Genomic DNA, 22,834 nt, shown 5'->3' on the forward strand with positions numbered 1-22,834 from the left:
GCTGGGAGCTTGTGACTTTTTTGGCAGTTTCATTTGGATCCACTTTGCAGCTCTGTTGGCAGATGGCACATGTGGCATCTGACTTTCCCCGAGGCAGAAGGAGCAGATGCTGGTGGCAGGAGTGGGGAGAACGCTGGTCAGGAACTAAGGTGGCTTTAATAAAATAGGTGCAAACACTGGAGTGACTGTGGGACGCTCCCTTTGGGAGACACATCCCTGGCTTTGGAGTTGATCTGAGTGAGGTCTGAATTGTGGCTCTTCTTGTTCCTGGCCGTGGAGTCTAAGACACATGGATTTGTTTATTTTCTCTCTTGTCCTCTGCCATCATCATGAGAAATATACATCTGGGCTGACCTCCTGGTCCAATAGAGTCAGCATAAATCTTCTGAGTCAGCTGACTACAGACATGTGATGGTACATTATTATTGCTTTAGCCCATGGTGCTTTGGGGTGGTTTGTTATGTGGTAGTAACCGACTGATACAACAGTGTCAAGAAGTTTGAGCCTTATTCTAAGTATAATTGGATGTCATTGACAGTTTTTAACTAGAAGAGTGACAAGATCTGATTTATTATTTTAAGCCATCTCTCTGGCTGCTGTGAGGAAGGTGAGGTATGTGGAGGAATCAGCAGACTGCTTGGAGCCCAGCCCTGGCAAAGAGGAGGTGCTCAGGAACTGTTGTTAGCCTCCCCCAGGCTGGAGTGAATCTCATCCTTCCCTGTGCTCCCCCAATACTCTCTTTGGGCCCCTCTTACCTGTGACTTACCAGTGTTAGTTGCTCAGTTGTGTCTGATTCTATGTGACCCCATGGACTATAGCCCACGAGGCTCTTCTGTCCATGGAATTCTCTAGGCAAGAATACTGGAGTGGGTTGCCATTTCCAGAGTTACCTGACCCAGGTAACTATGCTTCTTGTGGGGCTTTCCAAGTGGTGCTAGTGGTAAAGAACCCACCAGCCAATGCAGGAGACATGGGTTTTATCCCTGGGTCAGGAAGATCCCCTGGAGGAAGGCACGGCAACCCACTGCTGTATTCTTGCCTGGAGAATCCCAAGGACAGAGGAGCCTGGTAAGCTATGTCCAGAGTCACAAAGAGTCAGACACGACTGAATCGACTGAGCATGTACATGCTTATTATAATCCCACCACTAGACTATGGGATTCTTTATTTTTTAAAAAATATTGTTTACTTGTTTGACCACATCAGGTCTTGGTTGAGGCCTGAGGGATCTTTTGTTGCAGCACGTAGACTCTCTAGCTGTGGCACATAGGCTCACTAGTTGAGGGACGTGGGTTTAGTTGCTCCAAAGCATGTAGGATCTTAGTTCCCTGACCAGGGATCGAACCTATGTCCCCTGCATTACAAGACAGATTCTTAACCACAGGGCCATCAGGTAAGTCCCTAGACTGTGGGATTCTTGAGGTCAGGGACCTGGCCTGACCCTTCTACAGTCTCCTGGACCTCTGGACCCTGCATAGCTCAGCTCAGAGCTGGTCAATAACTGCTCTAAAATGAATTAATATAGAAGCTCTTTCTGAGGCTGCTACAAGTTGGATTTTCACTTCAGTGGTCTCTAACGGATTCCCATGTCTAAGTGACTTCTACAGGTCATGTGTGGCTTTCTTTAAAACCTCATCAGCAAACAGGGATTGCTTGAATGGCTTCCCTCGAGTCCCAGGACATGTGGAAGTCAGGATTGTAGAGAGAATGCTCTGAGCTGATGGCAAGGAGCAACTCCAGTAGCAATGTCTGAGGAGCTTGGGAAGAAAACCAGCTAGAGCCTGTTTGCAAACCTTTCCTGGAACACTTAACATGAGTGCCTCCACTGTGGTGGGGGAGACCTGTTCTATGTGGATGTTTCCTAACATGTTTTACCTTCAGAATCTCTGGGGGTGGGAGAGAGAGCCAGTGCCTCTGTACACACTTCAATTTCAATAAGAAAATCCACTTTCTTTGATGAATCTTGACCACCCTGCTTCTCGCAGTATTTACCCAAGAGGTTCAGAGTATTTAACCAGAAGCTTTCATGATTTATCCTAGGATTATGTCCCAAAGGAGCAGGCCAAGACTGAGGAGAGACTCTGGGTCTTTCTAGAACTTTTACAAAAAGACAAAGGTTCTAGTATGTTAGGTGGTCTGGCTCCAAGAGAAACATTCTCCAAGTGGGCTCTGTTTGCCTTTCTGTTTCAGAAAATGATTTTTAACGAATTCAGTAGTTCAGCTGAGTGTACCAGAACTTACTGAACATCTAATATACACTTTTTGGGTTGGGTAGCTATGGAGATAAAGATGCCCAAATGCAGTTCCTACCTCAATGATATTAAGCTTGGGAAGGGGATAAGATAACTGTTTAGAGCAGTCATTTGATTCAAGTCAGTTTCTTTGACTAGGTTGAGCAGGGACTAGGTCTGTTTTATCTCTAGTGTCGTATTACCAATGCCTAATACTGTCTGGCAGCACACAGTAGGTACTCACTAAAGTTTGTTTTATAATTGAGGTATACTTTACATAGAGTAAAATGCACAGATCTTACAGGTACATTCTGATCAGTTTTGGCAAATATGTAGCCCTGTGCAACCAACAGCTTCATCAAGATCTACAGCTATGCCGTCCTGTAGAAATATAATATGAACCACATAGGTGGTTTAAAATTTTCTGGTAGCCTTATGAAGAAAGTAAACAAAAAGACAGGTGAAATTAATTTTAATAATGTATTTATTTAACCCAGCGTATCCAAAATATTATCATTTTGATATGTCATCAATATAAAAATTCATTAATGAAATATTTTATTTTCTTTTGCTCATCTTAAGTCTTTGGAAACCAGGGTGTATTTTATACTTGCAGCACATTTCAGTTCAGATGAGCCCTATTTCAAGTGCTCAGGAGGCATAGGTGGCTAGTGGCCTCTGTGGTGCCAGGCATAGAACTAGGACCTTTTCATCACCTCAGAAAATTTCATGCTCTGCCTGCCCCTTCCCATCAAGTGCCCTTGTTCCCAAAGCAACCACTCTTCTTCTTCTTTTTTTAAAGTATTTATTTATTTGGTTTCATTGGGTCCTGGCTGTGGCATGTAGAATCTTTTGTTGAGGTGCATGGATGTTCTAGTTGGGGCTCACAGGCTCCAGAGTGCATGGGCTCAGTAGCTTAGTTGCTTTGCACCATGTGGGATTTTAATTCCCCCACCAGAGATTGAACCCTTGTCTCCTGCATCGCAAAGTGGATTCATGACCACTGGACCACCAGAGACATCCCCACAGCCACTGTTCTGATTTCTGTCGTCATGGTTTAATTTTGCCTGTTCTAAGCCTGTACGTGTTGTTTTTGTTGTTCAGTCACTCAGTCGTGTCCAACTCTTTTGTGACCCCATGGACTGTAGCCCGCCAGGCTCTTCTGTTCGTGGTAATTTTCTGGCCAAGATTGCTGGAATGGGTTGCTGTTTCCTCCTCCAGGGGATCTTCCCAACCCAGGGATTGAACCTGCATATCTGTGTCTCCTGCACTGCAGGCAAACTGTTTACTGCTGGGCCACCAGGGAAACCCTATATAAAGAGAACTCAAACAAGCCATACTCTTGCATTTGGTTTCTTTAAATCATCATGCTATTTGGGGATCCATGGTGTTGTAGATACAATAATTTGTTCCTTTTTATTGCTCGGTGCTGTTCTCTTGTACACACAGGCCGTGCTTGTTTATCCACCCTCAGTAAATATTTGATTTTGAATAAATGTTGGTATGCCAGGGTGAGGTACATAAACAGCTCCCCAAAGGACAAACTGTTGTAAGGATTTGGGGCTGCAGGATGACAATAGTTCAGGAGAGTGGCCTTAGGATAGTGTCCTGGAAGAGGGGACATCTGAGTTGGACTTGGTAGAACACTTAGAGATTTGACGGGTGAAAAGGGAGATGGGGAGCCATTTCAAATGGAGGAAATGCCTGGAGGTGGGTGGTGGGAGCTGTTTGGTCAACGAAAGTCTGGGGAATTAAGGTGGTCTGGGACCAGACTTGGAGGGTTTTGAAAGCCACTGGAAAGGAGACTTACAGGAAAATGATCAATGGCTTCTTTGGGAGCAGGAGCATAACCAGAGGTCAGAAGGATTTTTCTGGAAGATGAGATGCTGGGCACAAGCCTTGAACGGTGATTTTTTTGTTTTTAATTTTGGCTGTGCCGGTTTTTCACTGCAGTGCGCTGGCTTCTCTTGTTGCGGTGCATGGGCTTAGTTGCTCCACAGTCTGTGGGGTCTTAGTTTCCCCACCTGGGACTGAATCTGCATCCCCTGCTTTGGAAGGTGGATTCTCAACCTCTGGACCACCAGGGACGTCCCTTGAAGGGTGGTATTTTCTCCTATGCCCCTCGAAAGCCCCACATGCCTGTACCTACTCCTTGTCTTCATCTCCTTGTTCCCTCTGTCTGGACTATTCTCACCGTTCCCACTTCAAGCATCTCCCAGCAGAAAAGTTCCCTGTCACTTTTCAGGGCCCTCATCCCTATGACATCGTTTCCTCCCAGTCAATCCCCACGTTCATGTTTCCCCATCACAGCCTTGCATTAACCAGCAGCTGCATTTACATGGCCCATACATCAGGCTGAGCCTGTCCCCGGTGAAAAGGTGTGCGTGCTCGGGAGGACCACTCATCATACCTGCCCAGCTGCTGGAGGCTTCCCTGGGCTCCCGATGCATTAGGCCAGAGCTGTCACAAATATCCCAGGTTCACCCCATCCCTGAGGCGGGAGGACATCCAGGTAGTCTCTGGTTTTGGAAAATGGCCTGGATGTTTCCTCACTCATGCTATGATGTCTCTGCAACATCACAGGTGATGCCACTTGGGCAGGGAGATGCTGTGGGTCACACCATCAAATCTGATTAAATTCATCTTCATTCAATCATGTTGACATATCCGGAGCTAAACCAAAAGCCTGAATATATCTGGTCTCATTTTCTTCTCACACCAACCCGGTGGGCTTGGAATACCTCTGCCCACTTCAGCAATTAAGAAAAGGAACTCTGACTTTCCCAGGTTTACTGACACCATAGAAAAAATGACAGAACCAGGGTTTGGATTCCGAGTCTCCTGACTCCAACTCCAGTGCTCACTGCACAAAGGCAGGCTGCCCACTGAGTGTCTTTCTGGCCTCGTGGCCTAGTTTCTCCAGTTTTTTTCACATTCCCCATCTCTGGACCTTCCCAGAGGGTAGCTTATTTCTTTAAGCTGTGGCAAGAGGAGAAAGAAAGAGGGAGACGGTGAAATAAATTTATTGCCATGTTAGAAACATTGGATTGAAGAATTGATCCCTACGGCTAAGTAATTTCCCTCTTTTGCGCAAAATATAAATAAATCTGTATGGCTTATGCTGAGTGATGAGCCCGGACTGCCGGCTGGATTGCACGACATGAGATGCCCTTCAGAGTCTCTGGCTTCCTCTCCTTGACCCCATCAACAAGCTGTTCTAAACAGCCCTTGAGTGGTCCCTGAAGGGGGAGAGGCTGGCAGCTCCTGCGTCTTGCCCGCTACACTTAGGCGGACTTAGGGACGTCGTGCAGAGTCTTTCCAGAGCTCAGCTCGACCCTAGCAGGTGTGGCCTGGAACTGCTGATTTTCAGAGCCATAAATAGACCAGCTTAATTATTATTATTATTGTTCTTTTCTCTAGGCTAAAGGGGAGGAGGGGGTGGGAAGAGGGGATGTTGATGTCTCAAGTGTGTGATTAGATAATACCGTTCATTCCTCTTCCCTAAAGGTTTCATCTAATATCTGGGAAGAGATGGCCCATGTGGCATGTCCTATATTAATTACTGTGTGTGTGTGTGTTTAGAGGGGAGCTTTAGTCATTCTGCTTTCATGTGGTTTAATTTTAGCTTGTTTTCCTGGGGGTAGTCCTTCTTCCCAGGCTCCACCCAGTCTTAGGTAAGGACCTGGAAAGATAGAGGGAGGGTTGTCTGGCAGACGCTGCTTCCTCCTGGGCCGGGACAGAGCGAACTCTGGCCTCTGTATCCTGCTGTTGTCAGGTGGGTCCTCTGGGCCTGGAAACTCAGGAAAGGGTTTTATAAGGGGCAGGACTTATTTAGAAGACAGATGGCTTGGAAGCGCTGGATGGTTTTTCCATCTTTGAAGGGCCCTGGAGTTCAGGCAGACTCTAAGGGCTTAGGAACCGAGGATTCCTGGAAGACGATAAAGTTGACATCATGGTGGCTTCCCTTGTCTTGAAATGGGATTGAGAATAAAGCAGGGAGGGCTTCCAGGGCCCAGGCTGGGGACAGACAGGAGACAGGGAGCCCCCGCACTTAGCCTTAGTTTATGCTTTGAGACAAAGTCTATGTGACTTTCATCTTCAGTTCCCAGAAGACTGATCACCTTGGGGGAAGGGAGACAGCTCAGCTCATCACATGGATTCTGCTTCTGTCTTTGACCTTCTGTCTCCACTGAGAGAGAACACTGGGCTTAAACACTGACATCTGCCCAGGTGGGACCCAAATATCCCTTTCCTATGTTGCTAGCAGGAATTTTGGGGATCCTGTTGCTAGCAGGAATTTTGAAGTTTATGGAGTCTTGGGGCATAGAGTCTGAGGGATTTACTTATGTAGTGGCCCCTGCCCACCGTTTCTCTGAGCCTCATGGATGCCTTATAAGCCAACCCCTATCACTCCTAGCCTTGACCTTGTTGCTGCTTATAACTAAGAGAACCTAGACAAAGCTATAAATGGTCTAGGATCCGGGTTGTATGAAGTTACCTACAGTGGGCACATCCCACCCTTGTTGGTTTCCTAGCATCAGAATTACCTACTTCCGTTTGAGAATTCTTCTAGCTTTTGAGTCTTGCTAGGAAACCAGACAACCTCAGGAGAGAATTTGAAAACTCACCTTTCTAACTTCCCCTGCTGTCAGGGTGTAGACTTAGGACCCATCAAACTCACTCATCCTGGACTTGGACTAGGGAGTAAAGAAGCAGGGGCTGCAGAATCCACTCTGGTGAAGTTGGCAGCAACAGTGACCGCTGTATCTAACTTCTGGACTCATGGGAGCTGGAGGTTCCACCAACAGCATCTGGGAGATGTGAAAAAAAGGCTCCGTGGTGGTGGGGAGTGGTGCAAGGGGCTGTGGGACTCTCCTCTGCATCAGGGTGACGTGATAATAGTCTATGGTTTGCTGCAGTGAAATGCTGCTGAAGGTGTCCCTAGGGACCCAGATGTATGCCCTCCATGTGGTGACCCTGGAGACTGGCTGTGCACAATATAAGATGAGCAGAGTGGCTACGGCTTTTGACTTTAAGGAAAGTATAATAGGACAGAGATGCGTTCTGGTCCCAGTTTTCTGCAGGGCAAAGCAAAAAAAAAGTACAAATCATGTAATTCTGCTGCAGAAAGCCTTTTCTGCCAGCTACTGGTTCTCGAAAATCCCTGAGGGTCAGGTCCAAGAGTGAGTGCAGATCACCAAATGGCAGCTTGGCCAAGATCTCCACCAGGATATGTTCTCATGGTCAAGGCTCCGGGGACAGCCCCGCCACCCCCACCTTCTGTTCCTTTGAAGCTCTTTTAATGCAATTTCTCTACTGGGCATAAATGACTGTCCCTCCCTTGTGTGTGTGTGTATGTGTGTGTGTGTGTGTGTGTGTATGTGGTATCTGGGACTTAGGTCAGTGTGGGTTTCTGGCTAATAATGCAAGAACAGAATGGAGCTTCTTGCTGTTCTTGGGGTAAAATCCAAACTCTGGGTGACCCATGAGACCCTGCAGGTTTGGCCACTACCCATATCTGCAGCCTCGTATGGCTACAACTTGCTTTCTCTCTGTAAGCCTTGCTGGCCTTTCTTACAGATTCCCAGGAGCAGCATTTGTCTCAGATTCTTCACGCATATTTTCCTCTTATCTGGATCACTCTTACCATACTCTAAGTCCAGGCCTTTCTCCATTCTCAAGACCAAGCTCTGCACCAAATCCAGTTTGTCTTCCTGAACCCCATTCTCTGATAGAGGATATTTTAGCTCTGTGAACGCAGCCTCTGAGCACAAAATTATTTTTGGTAGCTGGTTCGTGGCATTGACTCACTCACCCTGGTAGCCTTCTACTGTCTCTGGAGCTGTCCCCTCTATCAAGGACTAGACATTAAAGGCCGCGCGTGTGCAGCTGGCCCCTGGAAACAGATGGGCTGGCTTCCAGGCTGGTCTCCAACCTCTCAGTGCAAAGCCGCTGTTCTGTGCTTCTTGCGGTTCACTCTAGCTTTTCTTGTGAATATAATTGAAATTTCGCAGTCATCAGTTTTTAAAATGATTTTTGGAGCTTTGGAAGGTGGTGGGAGTCACAAAATGTCTTCAGAATATTCGTCTCAAAGCTTCTTGCAGAAGCGAATCCCCTTTCTTCCCACCTTCCTGGGAGCAGGCAGTGGCTAAGCCCCTCCTGGGTGGCAGGTCTGGGGCTCAGTGCCTGGAGAGGGAGGGGGGCAAAGCAGGATGTGCAGGACCCTGCCCTTGCTGCAGGCCGGTCAGGGTGGGGGGTGTTGTGTGGCGGGTGGAGGGCTCAGACTCACACGCTTGCTTGCTTCTAGAAGCAAATGCGGCTGTGATAAATGCCAGAGGGAGTGTCAAAGTGTTGTGGGAGCAGGAGGGGGTGGGGATAAACGTGAGCTGCTCCTCCGGCTTGATTTTTCCCTGTCTAGAAACTGCTGCTCTGAGTTTCTAGGCTATAAATGTGGAGTCCTTTGAAAACGTGGAGGTGTTTTCAAAGGACTGGGAGGGTTTCAGAGTCATTCTCCTTGGAGACAGGGGGATGGTTGTGATGACCTTTTTGCAATTTCAGTTCAACCACTGCCTTCTCATTTAGACCCCATCCCTATGGGCATCTCCCTGTGAGGATGTCATGCTGATGCCTGTCCCTTGCTTGGAATGGCATCTCCCCCTACCACCTATGCAGCTCCCTCTTAAATGCTGCCATCCTGGAAAGCCTTTCTTGGTGATTCTAGCTGTGGGGAGAATGCCCTTTCCTGATGCTCGGGATGCTGCTTTGGGTAACTGACACTTTGGTCCCGCCTTGGGCAACTCCAGAATACTTTTATTCCAGGCTCTGTCATCTCTCTGAACATCCTACCAGGCCAGGCACAATTCTCACCCAGCACCAATGACATTGATGGAGAGGCATTAGAGTGTGGTTAAAAGCAAAGGCAGAAAAATAGTAACTCTGCAGACGAGAAACCAAGGGACCAAGGTTACCCTCACCAGTAACAAGTCATGTGGATGTCACACACCCCCAGTCTCTTGCGAGGAGATGGGCACTCTGCCACCTGCTTCTCCAAGTCCAAGCTCAGACTGTTCATGAGAAAATACAAGGCAGACCCAAACTGAGGAACATTCTCTAAAATACTTGGCTGCTCCTCTTCCAAAGTGCCAGGGTCCTGAAAGACAAGGAAAGATCTAGAAACAGTCACTGATTAGAGGAGACTAGATGCAGTGTGAAATTTGGGATTGAGTCCTGGAACAGCAAAAGCACATTGGTAGAAAAACTGGGGAAACCCGAATAATGTCTGTAAGTAATGGTCCCTAGCCTTTTTGGTGCCAGGTACTGGTTTTTGGAAGACAACCTTTCCATGGACTGAGAGTGTGGTGGGGATGATTTGGGGATGATTTAAGCACATTATAGAGGAGCCTGGCAGGGTCCTCTACATGGGGTCGCAAAGAATTGGACATGACTGAGTGACTTTCACATTACATACATAATCACATTATATTTATTGATCACTTTATTTCTATTGTGGCTTCATGGGCAACTCACACAGTAAAGAATCTGCTGCAGTGAGGGAGACCTGGGTTCAATCCCTGGGTTGGGAAGATCCCCTGGAGAAGGAATGGCAAGCCACTCCAGTATTCTTGCCTGGAGAATCCCATGGACAGAGGAGCCTGGTGGGCTACAGTCCATGGGGTTGCAAAAAGTTGGACACGCCTGAGCAACTAACACTTTCACTTTTATTTCTATTATTATTGCATCAGCTCCACCTCAGATCATCAGGCATTAGATCCTAGATAGTATTGTAGTGTTGTTAATGTTAAATTTTGATAAATATGCCATAGTTACGTGAGATATTTATAAGAGAGGAAGAAGTATGGGAACTCTCTGCACTGTCTTTGCAACTCTCCTGTGAATCGAACATTATTTAAAAATAAAAAGCTTAAAGAAAAGGTGGATGTTCTGCAAACAGAACACCTGGGTTCAAATCTGGCTCTCTCACTTCCTGGCTGTTTGACTTTGGACACGTGACACAGCTCTCTGAACCTCAGTTTCCCCATTCAGAAAACAAAACCAATGACCATGCCGACCTCACTGGGTGGTTGTAAGGATTAAAGGAGTTACACGCCTAGAGATACACAGCAAGAAAGTGCCCAGCCCACAAGAGGCAATCAATATGATGTACGTATCCTTTCTGTTAGTGATGAAGGAGGAAGTCCAACTTCTGAAAGTTGGGAGGGATGGAGAATATACTGATGGACAGAATTCAGTAAGATTTGAATAATCCAATGTGATTCAATCAAATAAACATCTACGGATCTCTTCTGTGCTCCAGGCTCTGTACTGGGGTTTGGAGAGAGACATCAGACCTGGTCCTTGCCTTGGCAGAGTTCAGCTGTGATGGTGGGGACACAGACCTGGATGCAAATGGTGATTAGATAGGGAGACATATAGCTAAACAGGAGCGTGTTTACTCAGCTAGGAGGTCAGAGGCAGGAACTCTGTCAGAGTCTAGGACTGGGTGGGGAACCAGGGAAGTCCTCGTGGATGTGCTGACACTTGAATTGGATTTTGATATATACATAGGAATTTTCTAGATATACGGGCTGGGGTGCAGAGTCCTAGTAAGCACATTATAGGCACCTATAGGCTTTGTGCTTGATGCTTTACCTAAGTTATTTCAAGTCTCCTCCACAGCCCTGCAAGGTGGATGCTTTTATTACCAATTTATAGTTGAAGCAACAGAGACTCAGAAATGGAATGGGATTCCTCAAGGTTATAGACTGCTGGTAAAGAAAATTCATATTCAAACCCGTTTGGAGTCTGTCTCCAAGGTTGCCTGCCAAGATGCAGCGACAGAGCCACTAGAGGCTGAAGGAGTAGCACGTGTCCCAGTGGCAGCGTGGGGTCAGGTGTGGGGCTGCGGTCTGCTGTCATCTGAGGTGTGGAGGAGGAGACTGGGAGAGATGGCTCGGGCAGAACATGGGAGACTCTGCTGCTACACCCAGGGGTGTGGACTCTCTCCTACAGGTCAGGAGTCATGGAAAGGTTTACCCAGGGGCACAAGGGGGTCAGATCTGTGTCTTAGGCAGCCTCCCTGGCTTCAGTCTGGGGCGTGGTAGGAGGCAGAGCAGAGCCAGGGAAGAAGGGATAAGAGCAGAAGGAGAGGGAGATGATGAGAAGGTAGCATCTCGAAAGACCTACTCCAGTGAAACAAAGGCAAGTAAGGAAGAACATGGCTTTTGAAATGCAACTATGAAAGAAACCCCGGGTCTCAGTGGACCATGAGCTTGATGAAGATCAAGGGGCACGGCTGCCATGAGGCAAATGGACTTAGGCTGCGTGAATACAGGAGCACAGAGTGCTGGCCCCCACCTTCTTCTCATAGCTGTTTCAGAGCATCTGAGTTCTGGATGCTCTGCTCCATGGGGAGCCGAGACCCTCCAGGTTTGTTCTGCATGGGGATGGTATTCCGGATCACACCCAGTGAGAGGGCAGTTGAAGGACATGAGGATGTTTAGTCCAGAAGAGAAACAACTCAGGAGCAGACAGAGCTAATGTGCCTGGGAGCCCAGAGGGCCCAGTGAGGGGACATTACAGGGAATCGATTTTGAATTTCCCTGAACTCTGAGTTTACTTCTGTTCCTTTCTGCTTCATGCATCTCTGAAACCAGAATTTCTTTGCTGCTCTAGTCCACGGTGTGGTGGACTAGTGTGGAGGGGTGTGGTGGAAAGTACACCCTCTGGCAGTTTCTAAGCTCCAGGATCCAGGGAGACTTCGTCTCTTCCTTCTTCTTGTGAAAGTGAAGTCACTCAGTCATGTCCGACTCTTTGTGACCCTTGGACTGTAGCCTACCAGGCTCCTCCATCCATGGGATTTTCCAGGCAAGAATACTGGAGTGGGTTGCCATTTCCTTCTTCTTGATCCATCCCTATCACCAGTTTCCCACAGTCCTCAAGGAAGGACTCCGATTGGTCCAGCTTAGAGCAGATGCCCATCCTTAGGGGCGGAGCCACAGTGGTCCTTTGGAACATTACAAACAGCGGGCATGGGGGGCCCTTCTGTAACCATTTGGAGGAAGAAGAGGGGGGTGACTGGAAGAAGGGGACTGGGCAGAGAACCCAATAGATGGGGTACTAACCCATTTAAGCATCTCTGTTCAGGCTCTTTCCAAGTTAATAAAATCATACTCACTGGCCTGCAGAGATTCTGGAGGAGAGGGTCTGGAAGTGTAGAGGACATCCGTTCCTTGAAGACTTGTCCTGCCCAGGGATTTGGAACTCGTCCCCTTGTTCCAGATCAACATTGGGTCCCATTTTCCAGTTGTCTGGCTACTTTTCAGGAGCGGAAACATTTCTGATGTTGGAACCCGAAGACTTCTGTCCTCCTAGGGTTGGGGCTTCATGTCTGGGGAGAGGCCACAGCTGCTGGCTCAATGGCTGGTGTGCCCCTGGACTCTCCAGGGTATGGAGTTGTGATGCTAATTGGCTATAAAGAGTGGGCTTGGAATTGGAATTTTCTGGGCTTCCAGGTCCCTGGTCGCAGCATCTGACGCTCATTAAACCACAGGTAGATGAATTGGCTCTGTGGATGCTGACTGTGCAAACTCAGGGCGCGACGGCAGCTGCTGGGATTCCAGCTATGAGAGGCGCTGACCGAACAACGGACATGGTTGCTGGCACGAGGCGCTGGCGTGGACTCAGTGGGTCCGGATCTCAATCTTCCTGTCTCTTTCCCACACACATGTGCATGTGCATGCCCTCTCTCTCTCTCTCTCTCTCTCTCACACACACACACACACACACACACACAGAGTCCTGGGAGTCGGGCATGAAGGATCTTGGTTCTTGTTTCCTTCCAGCTCCTCACTAGCTGTGTGACTTTGGGCAAGCCAAACTCTCTGGGCTTCAGTTTCCGTAACAGAGGTTGGATAAGAGGATTCCAGGGGCTTCTTAGGTTTGGGCCAATCCCGTGTAGGAGGTTTTGAAACACGAACTGTCTAGAATGCAGCAGCCAGTTGGTGGGAAGGCAGCCACCCTATCACTGGTCCTGGATGGTAAGACTGCAAACTCCGTCTGATTTGTGCAGGTCTCCCCTTTCCAGTCGGGCCTTCCCTGGTTGTGTTGGGCTGCTCAGGGTGGCAGGCCCTCAGATCTTCTTCAACTCTCCTTCCTGGGGATGCTCTCTGCCCACCATTTGGTGGTGGCGCTGGCCACCGCCACTGCTGCAGATGCCCTTGGTGAGACAACAACTTGCCAGGTAACCTAGGTGGTATCGGGGGCCTGGTTCTGCTCTCCCATGGCATCACATCCCCTTGAACTCTGTCCCCAGAAGCCAGAGCTGAGATGGAGTGAATATGCGCTCTCCTTCATGTCAAACCTGGTCACATGGGCATCAAACAGCTCAGCCTGGACCACAGCCTCACACAGTCAGAGGAAATAGCTTTCCTCTTCTGGGCCTAATTCCTCTCCTTGGATCTTAGACCATCAGGCTGAGCAGGACCACAGAGGCCATCGCATGCCACCCTTCAGTTGTCCTCACTTCAAACTTTGTTCCCTTCCTTCATTCAGGGAAACATCAGAAACTCCCAAACATCTCTCCCCCCCACCCCGCCCCGCCCCCCACCTTATTCTTAAATTCTTCTTTTTTAAATTTAGAAGCTCCTCCCATCCCAAGGGAGGAAGTTAAGTCACTTGAACTTCCCTGCTTGCTGGAGGCATTCAATATCCTGCTCCACCCCCACCGGGTCACTGCTGGTTTTTCCCATTTGATTTCTGTTTGAGCGTGTATGTCCATCAAAATTAACCAACGTTTATTGAGTACTTATTGTGTAGCCAGCATGGGGGAAATTATTCTTTTCTTTAAAAAAATTTTTTCTGCTCTCTGATTTTTTTTTTTTTTCTCTGTGATCTCTCAGCCTTCTGGAAGGGAAGCCTTGAATTATTCAACCTGCAGTACAAATCTCTGGAGAACATCACCTCGCGGCTACTTTAATCACTAGAAAGGTTCAGAGTCAGTTATAATCAAGCCAAGTCAACGGAAATGCTCATCTCTGGCTTGAAAACAAGATCAAAAGGAAGACTGAGGAAGAGATAAAATCTGAGAAAAGAAATGGATGTTGGTTTCTAGAGGCTCTTATGTCCTTCTCATATTTCCAAAGGGGTCGCACTGGAAGCCCCAGCCCCTGCAGAGCACGTTCCTGCATATTTTTCTGACCGCTTCTTTTTTTCCCAAACCCTAAATTTATTTTTTATTGAAGTATAGTTCATTTACAATGTTGTGTTAGTTTCTGGAGTACAGCAAAATGATTCAGTTATACATATATAGCTATTCTTTTTCAGATTCTTTTCCATTATAGGTCATTACAAGGTGTTGAAGATAGTTCCCTGGGCTATGCAGTAGGTCCTTGTTTATCTATTTTTTATATAGTAGTGTGTATCTGTTCACTGGGGCTTTCCAGGTGGAGCAGTGGTAAAGAATCCACCTGCCAATGCAAGAGACCCAAGAGGTGTGGGTTGGATCCCTGGATATGAAAGATCCCCTGGAGTAGGAAATGGTGATGCACTCCAGTATTCTTGCTGGATAATTCCTTGGACAAAGGAGGCTGGTAGGCTACAGTTCATGGGGTCGCAAAGAGTCAGACACAGCTGAGCACACGCACACATCTGTTCATCCCAATCTAATTTATCTCTTGTTCCCACTTTGGTAACCTTAAATTTGTGTTCTAAGTCTGAGTCTATTTCTGTTTTGTAAATAAGTTTATTTGTATGATTTCTTTCTAACATGTGGTCACTGAGAAGTCAGTTACAACTCTGCTGATTCAGGGGCTAATCCACCAAGGATAAGGCCTCTGACTGATGGTGATTTTGGGAAAAGCTGTTGCCTTTTCAGAATGTGAATGCAGGGAGGTTAAGATGCAGAAAGGGGAAGGGCTTATATGGTGGCTCAGATGGTAAAGAATCTGCAATGCAGAAAACCCAGGTTTGATCCTTAGATCAGTAAGATGCCCTGGAGAAGGGAATGGCTACCCACTGCAGTATTCTTGCCTGGAGAATTCCATGGACAGAAGAGCCTGGCGGGCTACAGTCCCTGGGGTCACAAAGAGTCAGACACGACTGAGTGGCTAGCACACACCCTGAACTAACCTGGGATTAGGTACATTTATGTAAGGGCTAGGGGATGTGGAGGGGTGTGGAGGGCTGGCTGGAGGGTGTCTGTGGACACACCAGGGTGGGAAAGCATCCTCAGGAAAGTGAGCGTGGGTCCACAGCTTAGGGAAGGGGCAACTCTGTCCTCATCTGGGTTCCTGTCTGAGCTCTGGGAAAGTGATGGGAGTGGTAGTCTGCAAGGAGAAACAAGGAGGTGTTTTTAGGGTTCAGTCATCTGTTATGCCATCTGTTATCAGGCAGTGCGGCACCAAACGGTGGAGGGGAGTGATTGTGCTGAGCTTAGCATGGGGGTTTCAGAGGATGCAGGATGGCTTCAGTGGGCTGAAGGCCCAGGTGGTCCCTCTGATGGCTTGATGGTGGCAGGACCACTGTCTGCCCCAGGAATGGATCACTGAGGTAGCCAAGGTGGGGCTCCCCTCACCCTGACCACCCATTGTACTCCTCCCTAAGCATGGAAATTGATCAAGAAACTACCTCCTCCCCACCCCCAAAGGAAGAATGATGCTTACCACCTAAATTAAGGACCCCAGGAAGCACATCTAGGGCTCATGGGTGTGCTCGTTCTCTTCCATCTGTGCAGGAGATAGGATGGTGCACTGGTTAGGGAAGAGAGTGTGGCTCAGCTCAGTTTAGGAAAAAGAGTCCTCCTGGGCATAGCCCATCACGCTTGCATTGGTGTCGGGACCAAAGACCAGCTAATGAGAAGATGCTGGCCCTCTCTTATTTTCTGATGTGTTCTTTTCCTTACAGACCTCTTAGGAGGAGGGAGGAGGTTGGATCAAGGCAGGTCTTGGAAAGTCTATGCTCTTGTAGCCGTTCAGTCTCAGTAGCACGCTAGTCACACAGCCCTGCCCAGGGGTGGTGGAGGGAACTGGAAGGCTGGGGGCCTGGGAAGCAGGGTCCTTGGCCCCCATATTGGCACCCTCTGTGGTGGGTATCAACTGCCACCACAGGCTGTGGCTTGTTCCTTCAGATGGAAGGTGGGGAAGAGGGCAGTAGAGGTCTTAGCGACAGATATCACTGATGGGACCAGATCACAGAGTGGGGGAAATGACAGATGTTAATGTGGCAGCTGAGAGGCTGTGTTTGTGGGCACACATGAGACACCCACGGGGTGCCCAGGCCGCCGGGGGTCCAGTCTCAGCTCTGTCACCCAGCCATGTAACATCACCCTCTATCAATGCCTCAGTCTTTCCACCTGTAAAATGGATAGAAGGTTGTGGGAAGGGTGAACTACGCTCATGCTGGCAAAGGCCTGGTGCAGCACCTGGCTTCCAGGAAACTCTGAGCAAACACACAGGTCTGCATGCTCAGTTGTGTCTCTGGGTCCTCTTAGAGACCAGGACCTGTAGCAGCAGACCGGGTTCAAGCCAGGGAAATGCAGCCTGGGGCTGACTGTAAACTCCTTGGTGCCCCCAGAGTGGGGGGACATGGGAATTCCGGTGAAACATTTTTTTTCATTTGCAGAGCAGTGAAGCCACACATGAACCGGACTCATCTTCAGCGTTCCCCCTTTTCGGTAGAATCAGCACAAAGCCGATTCCATCCTATTGTAAACATGTGCTGTACCAACTGGAAAATGAAGGAGCAGAAGAGTGGAGGACTGCTCCACCCTGGGGGTGGTTTGGTGAGTCTCCTTCTAGACCCATGGCCATGCGTGTGCAAACAAACACACCATATGTGTACACAGTACACACCCCCTGTATAGTTCCCCCTCTCCCTCTTTCCCTCCCTCTCTTTCTCTCTCTTTCCCCATGTCTCTCCTTTCCAAGGGGGAGATCCCACTACATACACACGACTGCCATTGCTTAATAATCTGCTTTTCGGTCCTCATTATTGTGTCAGGCACAGCTTCCTGGGTCAGTGAATATATTTCTATCAAGGCCCCCCTGGCCCCTTCAATACTGTAGTTCCCCAAAGATTTAAGGGATGAAAAAAGACCAGAGAGATTCTAATATCCCCAAAGGAGAATCTAAGAAAGAAGGCAATTTTATAAAAGCCTTTTAAAAAGTGATTTCCCCTGGTTAAACATTAATATATCTTTAAGGAAAAGAAAACTTGGGAATTCCCTGGTGGCCCAGTGGTTATTAGGACTCAGCGCTTTCGTGGCCATGGGTCTGGGTTCTACACCTCATCAGAGAATTAGCGGTGTGGCCAAAAAGTAAAAGAAAAACTTAAAGTCCATATTGTTGAGGCAGTCCAAATATGGGTTGGAAAAGAATTTCCAGACGCAGAGCATTTCAGCAAGGAGCAAGTTTGATAAGAACAAAGTAGGCGCTCAGAGTGTTGTGGGCCAACCTCCTGACAGACCAGGGAGAGTTGACAGTTTTTGTGGGTTAATAGCCAACTTTTATAGCCACAAGCCAAAGAAAATTCCTGCTGGAAGGTTGGTGTTAGGAGATTGGTGGAGGTGCTATAGGGTGTTTACTGGAGTGGGCATCTTTGCCTAACTGGGAGTCAGGAAACATGTTAGTGATGATCAGAGGGGCTTTTGGCAATGGTTACAGTGGACCTCAGTCAGCTTCAGAGGTGACCTTGGTTCTGGGCTCCGCTTCCGTGACCTCAGCGCAAGTTCTTGCCGCTGTGGCCTAGTGGCAGGACTCAACACGTATACACTGGGTTGGCCAGAAAATTCACTTGGGGTTTTCCATAAGATGTTGTGGAAGAGCTTGAATGAACTTTCTGGCCAACCCAATGTTTCATAATCTCACCACCCAGCTATAATCATTTTTAACATTTTGATATAGCTCTTTCTAATCTTTTTTTCTATGTCTACAGTTGTGTGTGTATTTAAACAAAATTAGAATCACATTATAGCATATTTATGTTTTATATTTGATATTATTTCACAGCTATTTTTCTCTCATTACTATCTATCATATGGGCCTAAATTATATGGTAGCCAAGAATATATGGCCCAATTTTCCCAAATGCAAGATTCAATAAAAAGTTTTGGGGCCAATTTGAATATATAAACAGGGAAATCATCAAATGCTTACTCACAAAGTTTAATTTATAAATTTAGTTGCACAGAGATATTTAAAACCACATATAGTAGGAAATACACTAAATTTAGAAATATTATTCTTCCCCATTTTTATATTTTATACCAACTCTCCTGGTATCTTTGATATCTATGTTTCGTCATCCTGGAGCTGCTTTGTAAATTACCCACCGTAGCTGTCTACAGCACACCATTTCCATTTTGGTCTGATTTGTTTGAGGCTTATCTTTTTCAGTGTTGTTGTTTGTTTGTTTTCTATTTGCTTGTTTCTTAGACTGCACCATTCGGCGCTCGGGATCTTAGGTCCCCAACCAGGAATCGAAACTGTGCCCCCTGCGTTGGGAGCTCAGAGTCTTAACCACAGGGCCACCAGGGAAGTCTCTTGTCTAATGAAGCTGAGATGTAAGACTTTTAAAATCTGTGTTTGGTGTTGTCTCTGGAAATTGTTTTCAAAGCCACAAGTACCTATTAGCATAACATTAAAAGAGTCTTTTTATTTGTCCCAGAAGTGTGTATTAGTGATCTGTACAACATAACCACTTACTGTATTGCTTTTAAAAGTGATCTTTAAAAGCTTGTTTACAATGACAGCCAACACTTGTAATTGTAAGGTCTTAACCTCCAGAATAATTACTAAATCCCTGTTAAATGTCTTTGCTTCCTTTTTTCCCAGTTCCCATAGGTGACCTCTTTAAACATCCCAAACTAGCATTGATTGAGGTCAAGGAGGGCTAATGCGATTTCCTCAAACAGTACTTTGTTTAAAATAAAGTAACTGAAAAAGAGAGCATTTAATAGGAGACTCTTTAAGAACTTGAATTTAAAGAGATTTTTGTTTTTCTTTTCTAGAGGATAAATGTGGGAAAATTCCTCATGTTTTATTTGGACATACGATTTTTTTTTAATGACAAGATTAATGGAACAAGATTAATGGAAACCTGGTTTTCCATCTTTTGGCTGTGCCCTAATTTATTTAATCATTCCTCTATTGTTCAACAGTTCAATTATTTCTGCTTTTTTTTTTTCATATTGTAAATAACAAGCCACATTCTTGTATTTATATCTCTGGGTACATTACAGACTACTTCCTTGGGACAAAGTCCCACAGGGTCAAATGGTGTGGCTATTCTAATGAATTGTTTATTATTACTTTTAATTGGAGGGTAATTGCTTTACAATTTTGTGTTGGTTTCTGCGGTACAACATTGTTTATCAGTCACAACTATGTATACATATTTCCCCTCCCCCTTGAGCCTCCCTTCCACCCTCCATGTAGATCATCACAGAGCTGCAGACCGCGCTCCTTGTGCTATGTATCAGCTTCCCACCAGCTAATCTATTTTACACATGGTAATATATATATGTCAGTGCTAACTTTCTCAATTTGTCCCGTTCACTATGGCTATTTTAAAGCATCTTGATATGTTACGCCTAATTGCCCTTCAGAAAGTTGTACCAATTTATAAATCCCATCATCAGTAAATAGAGATGGGCACTTGATAATAAACATGCAGTATTTCTGAAATTAATAGGAAAAGTGCTTCTCCATAAACTCATGAGCTTTTTGTGGAGCCATAACTGATTGGAGCTATAAGAGTCCTTAGAACTCATCTCAGTTCAGTGGCTCAGCCATGTCCAACTCTTTGTAACCCCACGCCAGGCCTCTCTGTCCATCACTAACTCCTGAAGTTTACTCAAACTCATGTCCATTGAGTTGGTGATGCCATCCAATCATCTCATCCTCTGTCATCCGCTTTTTCTCCTGCTTTCAATCTTTCCCAGCATCAGGGTCTTTTCAAATGAGTCAGTTCTTTGCATTAGGTGGCCAAAGTATTGGAGTTTCAGCTTCAACATCAGTGCTTCCAATGAATATTCAGGACTGATCTCCTTTAGGATAGACTGGTTGGATGTCCTTGCAGTCCAAAGGACTCTCAAGGGTCTTTTGAACACCACAGTTCAAAAGCAACAATTCTTCAGCGCTCAGCATTCTTTATGGTCCAACTCTCACATCCATACATGACTACTGAAAAAATCATAGCCTTGACTAGACGGACCTTTGTTGGCAAAGTAATGTCTCTGCTTTTTAACATGCTATCTAGGTTGGTCATAATTTTCCTTCTAAGGAGTACGTGTCTTTTAATTTCATGGCTCAATCACCATCTGTGGTGATTTTGGAGCCCCCCAAAATAAAGTCAGCCACTGTTTCCCCATCTATTTGCCATGAAGTGATGGGACCAGATATCATGATCTTAGTTTTCTCAATGTTGAGCTTTAAGCTAACTTTTTCATTCCTTTCACTTTCATCAAGAGACTCTTTAGTTCTTCCTCACTTTCTGCCATAAGGGTGGTGTCATCTGCATATCTGAGATTATTGATATAACCTCTATCTTCATAATTTGAAGATAGATATATCTGAGGTTATTGAGAGGTCCAGAAAAACATCTATTTCTGCTTTATTGACTATGCCAAAGCCTTTGTGTGGATTACTGTAAACTGTGGAAAATTCTGAAAGAGATTGGAATGCCAGGCCACCTGACCTGCCTCTTGAGAAATCTGTATGCAGGTCAGGAAGCAACAGTCAGAACTGGACGTGGAACAACAGACTGGTTCCAAATAGGAAAAGGAATACATCAAGAACTCATCTAGTCCTACTGATTTCCCAATGGGCTTGTATACCTCTTGTGATGGGAAGCTTCCTGGTGGGAGCCTCTGCCAGGACTGGATGATTATGATGCTAACCCTCATCCAAAATCTGTCTGCCTAGAACTTACAATTTTAAGCAGAACACCTGGCTTATCTCTGTGTTAGGCATAACCACTCACGGAAACTAGGGGAAAGGGAAACTGAATGTAATGAGTTCCAACTCTGGTGTCAGACACCGCACCAGATATGGCTCCATGAAGCTGGAATTGGTGTCCCATAATTTGAAGATAAAGAAACTGAGGTTCAGAGATCTCAAGCAGTCCAAACTTACACAGCTGATAAATAGAGGGACTGAGATCAAGGGCTCCACACAGTCTTCCTTAAGTCTTCTTTTTTGGAGCCACTTAAAACAAGACTGCCTGCAGGCTCGAAGCCCCCCAATCATGTCTGGAGAGCATGCCTCCCAGAGTGGTCAGGATGGCCCTGATTTCAAGTCTTTTGCCCAGTTTTCTCCATTAGTGCACTGACTGTGGTGATTGGTACTTGACTTGGTGAGTCTGGGACTCCCCCTTCCTGTGTGGACCATGATGAGAATCGGCCAAAGTGGAAGCTATTTGGAAGATGGAGGGGACACAGCAGCCATTACTCTTGGAAAATCGTTATAGTCAGAAGAAGCAATAGATGCAGAGGTACCCAGCAGGTTTCAACTTGGCTTGCCTCTCTCTACGTCCAGCTCTTCTCTCTGGCTGCCTACTCTGTTGGGCAACAGTGGCTCAGGCCCACCACCAAGCACTTGGCTGCAGACCCACAGAGTTGGAAACCACTCAGCACCAGCTCTGTACCGAAGTCTCCACCAGCTCCCCCGGCGTGGTCCCACTTTGATGCTGGATACTCTTGACTTCACCAACTGACTGGTCAGTAGCTCTTTCTCTGATCCTCCAACTTTTCCTCCAGACCTTCACTTTCTCAGCTCATCCCATAATGGTTGAAGTACAGTTCCTATAATATTAGGTTGGCCAAAAAGTTATTTTGATCTTTTCCGTAACATCTTACAGAAAAACATGAATGAACTGTATGTTATGGAAGGTCCTGAACAAACTTTTTCACCAACACAATAAATGCCTTATCTCAAAGCACTAGTAGAGATTCTGCTCCCTTGACTGAACCCTGGTAGAGGTGATGTCTCAGGACTTCAAAACTACGCCTAAAGAGGTCTTACAGCTTTCTCCTTCTCTCTCAGGGCGCTGAGACCATCATGCTGTGTGGGAACCCTACTGGACCAGCTAGAGGCTGAGAGGCTACATGGAGGAGAATTGAGGTTCCCTGGTTAATACTCAAACTCATGAAAAAGAAAACAAAAACTTGTAAGGTTTTTTTGGGGGACAGAGAAATTATTTTTCTATTAGTTGTTTAATTTGCCATCATATTCCATTGCATGAAATGAAAGTCACTTAGTCGTGTCCGACTCTTTGCGACCCTGTGGACTGTAGCCCACCAGGCTCCCCTGTCCATGGGATTTCCCAGGAATGAATACTGGAGTGGGTTGCCATTTCCTTCTCCAGGGCATCTTCCTGACTCAGGGATTGAATCTGGGTCTCCTGCATTGCAGGCAGACTCTTTACCATTTGAACCATTAGGGAAGTTAAAATATACTAAGTAAAATTTAGTGCAATCTGGTTACAATAATAAAAATTTAAAAATATTTATCAACTTTATTAACTTATACCAAATAAAATTCACTGCTTTTTTTTTAAAGGAGTTTTTAATGGAATATAATTGATTTGCAATGTTGTGATACTTTCTGCTG

General features: G+C 46.4%; 1 long non-coding RNA gene across 1 annotated transcript; it reads right to left on the reverse strand.

Moving 5' to 3' along the window:
• Positions 1 to 1,275: 1,275 nt before the first annotated feature.
• LOC122436676 lies at positions 1,276 to 21,162 on the reverse strand. Its single transcript, XR_006268074.1, has 3 exons — positions 21,152 to 21,162; positions 20,917 to 20,921; positions 1,276 to 1,401 (listed from the first exon to the last, which is right to left on the reverse strand). It is a non-coding gene; the product is annotated as an uncharacterized LOC122436676 (long non-coding RNA).
• Between the last annotated feature and the right edge of the window lie 1,672 nt (positions 21,163 to 22,834).

Source organism: Cervus canadensis, chromosome 2 (assembly GCF_019320065.1).
Source record: "Cervus canadensis isolate Bull #8, Minnesota chromosome 2, ASM1932006v1, whole genome shotgun sequence".
Lineage (NCBI taxonomy): Eukaryota > Metazoa > Chordata > Mammalia > Artiodactyla > Cervidae > Cervus > Cervus canadensis.